Source organism: Rutidosis leptorrhynchoides, chromosome 3, assembly GCF_046630445.1.
Source record: "Rutidosis leptorrhynchoides isolate AG116_Rl617_1_P2 chromosome 3, CSIRO_AGI_Rlap_v1, whole genome shotgun sequence".
In the NCBI taxonomy this organism is placed as follows: domain Eukaryota; kingdom Viridiplantae; phylum Streptophyta; class Magnoliopsida; order Asterales; family Asteraceae; genus Rutidosis; species Rutidosis leptorrhynchoides.
In genome coordinates this window covers 627,922,254-627,929,935 of record NC_092335.1, presented here as the reverse complement: position 1 = coordinate 627,929,935, position 7,682 = coordinate 627,922,254, and the positions used below count along the sequence as shown (strand labels likewise).

The 7,682-nt window shown below is 29.9% G+C and overlaps 1 long non-coding RNA gene across 1 annotated transcript; it reads left to right on the top strand.

Annotated features, from left to right (window-relative positions):
* Positions 1-425: 425 nt before the first annotated feature.
* On the top strand, positions 426-2,664 carry LOC139899002 (uncharacterized). The gene is made up of 3 exons (XR_011777257.1): positions 426-1,123; positions 1,262-1,347; positions 1,771-2,664. It is a non-coding gene; the product is annotated as an uncharacterized lncRNA (long non-coding RNA).
* Positions 2,665-7,682: the final 5,018 nt, after the last annotated feature.

Here is a 7,682-nt window from a genome sequence, read left to right as displayed (position 1 = left end):
ATGGTTCCGCCCCTGTGATATCACAAAGTCAAAGCCTCGATGATAGTATTCATGGATTATTATCAGTTTGAGTTGTACCAATTAAGTGCGCTACGAAGTATCTAATATCTAATATCTATATCTACTATCTACTATCTATAATCTATAATCTATAATCTATAATCTATAATAATAATAATAATAAACATAAAAATAGGTCATCTAAATCTCTAACAATTAATCCTATCCATTCATTCATAAATCATCACTAGATCTGAACCATTAAAAAAATCATATAATAATTATGACCTCATAATCTTCAAAATTAAAAATAATAAGACTAAAATACCCTCATAATTAGAAAAAATACTGGATAAAACAAAGAAAATAGGGTATCTTTACAGTTTCATTCATTCACCTTATTTTCTCTCTAAAAAACCCTAACTTACGCTCTCAAATCTTAGACCACAATCAAATTCAACTCTAAAGGGTCGTCACTAATTTCAATCCATTTGAATGTTTAACATGAAGATCAATCGGTTCATGATATAGATCAAATAATCGTCATGTATTTTTCACTTATTAATGATTGACAGTTTGGAGCTCAGGTTACCTGCATATTTGTTACTTGTGGCATATAACCCGTCTACCCATTTGACTAAGTGGGTGTTTAAATGTGATGAGGATTAACTCAAGATTATAAGTTTTGTCTTCATGTCAAATTGATTATATGACTGAGATTCTTAGGTTAATAAAATCTCAATTGTATACTTGGTTTTGCTCCCATGGATCACTCCATTTATATGTGTGATCTGATTATGGTTAGTAACTAACATGTATTAGTTTATTAATTTGGCAAAGTGGAGCCTATTGGGGGGTGAACTTGGTCTGAATAATGAGAATTAAAATGGATATTCTTATATTTCGAAGAAAGTATATTAGTGATCCACACCAGCAACTGTTGGGGTTTTTAAGTCTTGTAAAGTTCTGCAAAGATGATCTTAAGTTGATATGATGTGATTCATATCGATTAGGTTATTTATATCGATTCATATCAATTAAACTATGGTATATTGCTGTTCTGCGTGATGTTACAGGTGGCAATATAGGCGAGTCACGATGACTACGTGAGGTTTCAAAACAGGTTCGTTTTGCTTTTTCCTTTATAAATTTACATTGTTTTAACTTTCATAAAAAATAAGAAAGGGTAAATTGGGCGGGTCATCTGAGTATGGAACAAATTTACATAATTAACTTTAACTTTCAATATGATATACCTCAGTTTTGGTTACTCTGAGGGAACTTGATGCAGTATAATATGAGGAAATCGTCAGGAGTCCATTAAACATTCCAATCTTCAAAATCAAGGTAACTTTTTACAATCAGCATACTGGTGTCATTTTCAGGCTCATTTTTACATATAAGGCGTCAAATTAGTTATATTAGATATACATATTTAACAGTCTAAAGGGTGGCGTTTACACTTACTTAAAAAAGAAAATGGGTTAAATATGAGCAATGTTTTCCAATATATTAGATCCAAATTACTAAATTATATAATAATAATATTTATGAATATGAATATTAAGTTTAGTATCGGATAATAAAGAGTGTTGACGTTTCAGCATAGTATGATTTTGTCAGGTCATGGTTAGTATTATAAAACAACTGTTTTGACCTAACAACTAACCTTCTCAATTTGAATAATATTCAACTCCGTAATGAAAACTCTGGAATTGGATAATGCTTATGACTGGAAAGACTATGCTGACGTGGCGATATGTGATGCAGAAATACTAGATGAACTCACTACACGTAGAGGGGAGCTGAAGGTCCGAAATTGATATAGCAATGAAGATAGACACTCACAGGTAACACTAAATATGATCAGTTGAATTGCCTTTTAAACTCAGACTTATTATCTATTTAAAGCTTATTGAATACCTTGTAGATCATAAAGTGATGATCTTATTATTGAAATTTTGCAGCAAATATATAATAGCGACTATATCTCACCTGAGTAAAAAACATACATAACTGAATTGTTGACACATAAAGAATAATTTGCTGCAAATTATCCAATAGTTCAGTGACTCACAAAATCAACTGTTGGTCAATCTCCCATTAAATTCACAAAGTCTGCCATTAAATTCACAAAATTAACTGCTACGCATCTTCCTATAAATGATGAAACTTCAGGTAACCTCCAGTGATTCACAAACCTTCTGATTTGGTAACTACCGATAGTGGATTATTTTCAGTATATGCTTCTGTTTTAGTAGTTGCATAGTATTGTTAAGTAAGAATAGATTTGTCGTTACTGATTTTGAGTTTCACGATAGTTACTGAAAAACCAAAGTTCTCCCGGTGTGATAGGAGGTGAATTTCAAGCCATCGTTGAAGACATCCATTCTTCCTAGCTGATGGAACAATGGTTTTTTCAACTTCGGTTTGATTGTTTTCTTCTATTGCATTAAACATTGTTGTGTTTCGTTGTGGGTTAGTTTTCAACCGGAGAAATAGACCGTTGACTCAAAAAGTTGGAATTTCAGCTGCTATATTCAGTCCTTACAAGTTAGTATATAAATGTAACATTATCTGTTTTTAGTAAGTTACCAATAATTTGTATGTGAACACATATGTTGTAAATGTCAATATTTATTTGTGTTGTAAAGTAATTTTGGAACCATATGCTTTAAAGTTTCAGTATTAACAAAGTGAAGTTTGAATATTAGGTTAGTATTATTTTTGTGTGACCATACAGTTGCATTAAATATAGTTTGATTGTAGTCAAATTATAACTTTTATCATAATCATAATGTTCTTATAAGGTTTATACTTTATGAGTAAAATGCAATGTCTATTTGTCGTAGTTATTAGTCTTGTGATTTTAATCAATGAGCAACTTTATACTTTATACAGTATTGTCTCTTCAATGTCTTACTCAATTTTAATATAATTTCTTACAAAACCTTGAATGTGTCACTCCATTAGTCCATTATAATGAAATTGCTTACAAAACTGCGTGTGAATTTGCGGTGTTTTTATTTATTTATATTTTTTAATATTTGAACTTTTTGATTATGGTTTTAATTAGGGTTAGTGTTCAGATTTATAGTTTAGGGTTTAGAGTTTATGTTTAGGGTTTAGATTTAGGGTTTATGGTTTAGATTTTAGGGTTTAGAGTTTATGTGTAGTGGTTTGGGTTTAGATTTAGGGTTTAGGGTTTATATTTTAGGGCTTAGGGTTTACGGTTAGGGTTTAGAGTTTTTAGGGTTTAGAGTTTAGGTTAAGGTGTAGGGTTTAGGGTTTAGATTTTAGGGTTTATAGTTTACGTTTAGGGTTTAGGGGTTAGATTTAGGGTTTAGGGTTATGGTTTAGAGTTTTTAGGGTTTAGATTTAGGGTTTAGGGTTTATAGTTTACGTTTAGGGTTTAAGGTTTATATTCTATGGTTTAGATTTTAGGGCTTATGGTGTAAGGTTAAGGTTTAGAGTTTTTAGGGTTTAGAGTTTAAAGTTTAGGTTTAGGTTTAGGGTTTAGGTTTGGGGTTTAGATTTTAGGGTTTAGATTTTAGGGTTTTAGATTTAGATTTAGGGTTTTGTTTAGGGTTTAGAGTTTTTATGGTTTATATTTAGGGATTATGGTAGCGTTTAGGATTTAGAGTTTAGGTTTTGGATTTAGGTTAGGGTTTAGATTCTAGGTTTTTTATTTTAGGGTCTAGGGTTTAAAGTGTAGGGTTTAGATTTTAAGGTGTAAGATTTAGATTTTAGGGTTTAGATTATAGTGTTTAGGGTTTATGTTAGGGTTACCTAATATTATCATATGTTATTTGTAATTTGTACATTGGTTTTACTAATTAAATCTGTAGTCCGTATATTATGATATATTAGATGTACATTACATATATTGCATGTTTATAAATTGATAAATTAACTGTATAAATTTACCAATTCATCAATGCAGGTAACTCTTCAACTGCAAAAGCTTCGAGATTAACCTTGAGATGTGCACCTTTCAAGTAATCTATTATTAGGGAAAAAGGTACTTTTTCAGCAACTCCAACAATTGATGATCAGTGTGACGACCCGGAAATTTCCGATCAAATTTAAACTTAATCTTTGAATGATTCCGACACGATAAGCAAAGTCTGTAATGTTGAGTCTCAAAAATTTTGAAACTGTTTTCATAAATGCATTTAACCTCGACCACTTTCGACGATTCACGAACAACTGTTTATATATATATATATATATATATATATATATATATATATATATATATATATATATTTGTGTGTATTATGTTAATGTATCTATAGTCTAAACCAACACTTTCAATTATCGGGCTATATTTAATTAGTCTCATCTAATGATATTTATGCTACTGAATATTTTTGGCTGCATATTATTATTTAAAGTGTCTTAAATTCAAAGTATATATAAAGGTAAATCTTTGGCACAATCTTATTGGCTAATGAATGAAACCAACATGCTTAATTGACCCACACACCTACACACTAGATATGCAAGATACAAATCAACACCCACTTGAGCTATCTTTCTGTTACCTTTCTTTTTCTCAACCACTTCTATTTTAATTTTACGTACAATCAACTAATCAATCCACTTACAATTCAATCATTCACACTGCTTTTCTATTCCTAATTGACATCACACCATCTATCCAATCTATACATTCTCTTTAGATAATAAAGACATACACCATGCACAAATCATTATCAATGAAACATAATTTCTCTCTTTATTAGTTGTACAATCAAACCAAACACCTCTTTCATCAAATACCAAGAACCACGAAAACCTATAATCATCATTCGATCACCAACACCTTGAAACCATCGATGGACTGCTGCTGTTATCCTCTTGTGTTTCCACTTTCTATTCTGAATCAAAACACCACCAGTTCGATCACTTTATCCTTGCTGCTACACCCATTCTTATGTTTCTTTTTGTTGATAGAACTCAAACAAAAATCCACCAATTTAATAACCTGCACGACACCTAATAAACCACTGTAGGCTGCTGTTATTTTGTCCCGTTTCACTGTCAATCGAAGCTAACCCAACTGCCACCTACATTTATGTTTTATGTTGCTCACTGCACTACTCCTGTCTCCTGTTCAGCTGCAAAAACAACCACCCATACAAACATCATTGTTACATACTCCTGTTTCTGTTTTGATATAAAACCAAACCAAACATTTTTTTTCTTGTTAAACCAATACTTTTGTTTTTATTTATGTTATCTGTCTAACAAGATCAAGGTTCAAAAACTCACTTGTTTTCTATTATTGCAGTTGTAAATGGCACCATATAAACCGCCACTTTCACCATAAAAACATCAAGCAATCACCTCGATCTTAAATGTTGATTTAAACCTCTGACATCTTTTCGAATAATACCAAGAACACCATCACCTCCACCACACAAACCACACCTGCAACTCCCTTCTTGAACTACTGCTATTACTTTTCCTCCTCTATTTCTATATTCAAACAGACCTGCACTCACTTGCTTTATGTTACTGTTTGGAAATCAATAACAAAAATCATCGAATTAAGTTGCTACTAACCATTTCTGTTTTCGGCTAAGTGTTGCTATTATTGTGTTTCTGTTCTGTAATCAAATCAAAAACCATCAATAAAAACTGATTCTACAAATTTACGAAGACCATTGAGAACCATACCTGAATGGTTACTTAATAATTTCTGTTTTTGGGTTCTACATCCGATCTATTCTGGTATTCAACAACCATTACCAAACCTGCAACCACATAATGCTGTTAAACGCTTGTTGTTTCTATACAGGTTTTTCGTTCAATCAAACCTCCCAATAAATCACCATCACCACCCATTTAAAATACCATGATTCATTATCCGCATCAATTAAAACCTTCTAACTGTTACTTATGGTGTTCGATCCAATTAAAATAATTATACAGAAAATATAGAGGGATTGAAGAAATTAAAAGAATATCAATGGATCGATTACCTAATGGATCAATTAAATAACCGATTACCTACTGTTCCGATGGAGATTGCTAAATCGATGACCTGCTTGTTTGATCCAATCGAATACAACAGAAAAGCTTAAAAATCACTTGAGATTTATTGAATTCGATGTTTGTTGGTCGGGTTATAAACGAGAGGATCGGACATCAAGCAAAATGGTGCAACTCCTGCTCGTGCCTGTCGATCGAACACCATAAGCCGTGTTTGTTCCTGGTTCAGATCGATGGATAACAACCGAAGGTCTTCATCTGTTATTTATTTTTTTATTTTTTATTTATTTTTTTTATTTATTTAATTTATCTTATGTTATATGTTATTGCTCGTATTATCTTTAAAACCAAAAGGACAAGGTTGGGCCTGATCTTTTATTTTGGGCTGTTTCTATTTAATTGAACTATAATTAGGCCCAATTTGACTAATGATATAATTAATATGGATAATATTATTATTATTACTAATTACTAATGTTAATATTATTGTTATGTTATTATTTATAGTATTAATATTAATATTAATATTAATATTAATATTAATAATATTATTACCAGAAAAAGTATTATTATTATTATTATTGTTATTATTATTATTATTATTGTTATTATTATTATTATTATTATTATAAAAATAATACATTTTTATTATTAGAATCATTAATATTAATAGGATTATCAAGATTATTATTTTAATTATTATTATTATTATCAGAAGTGTTAGTATTAGTATTATTATTAGTAGTATTATTATTATAAGTATTACTAAAAACATAATTTTTACCATTTTAGTATTATTATCAAAACTATCAATTTTAACAAATAAATATTTGGTACATAAGACATACTCAATACATATACTACAATTATATTAATAAGCCATAAAACTATATAAAAAACATATTAACATTTCTTATATAAAAACTTATATACAACAAATTAGATATTTTTCAGTTATAGACATATTAATATAACTATATAAATAATAATCATTCTAAAATATATATACAAACTAAATATATAATATATAAGGTTACAAGATATGAAATTGTTCGATTACGAGTATATATTTTAACATATATATATACAAATGATATAGGTTCGTGAATCCGAGGCCAACCCTATACTTGTTCAATGTCGTCATATGTATTTTTACTACAAAATACAGTATGGTGAGTTCATTTGATTCCCTTTTACTCTTTACATTTTTGGGATTGAGAATACATGCGCTGTTTTTACAACTGCTTTATTAAATGCTTTTGAAATATATTTTGAATTGCGAATACATGAAATGCTTTTATAAATGTTTGACGAGATAGACACAAGCAAAACATTCCTCGAATGAATTATTATGCAGACAGAAGTTCTGCGGATTATTATTGAATTATGTGGACATGATAATTGCCACTATTGAATTATGTGGACATGATAATTGCCACCATTGAATTATGTGGACATGATAATTGCCACCATTGAATTATGTGGACATGATAATTGCCACCAATTGATATGAATGTTATGTATCGAGAGAATGATTTTATACACAGGTTATGTGTATATTATTTTTGTGCACGAGATATGTGTACGGTTACTAAGATTTACGAAAGATGATTTCGTACACGAGAAAGGTGTACTGTATTTAAAAGATATCGCATGTACATTACAGGTGGGTATAGGATTCG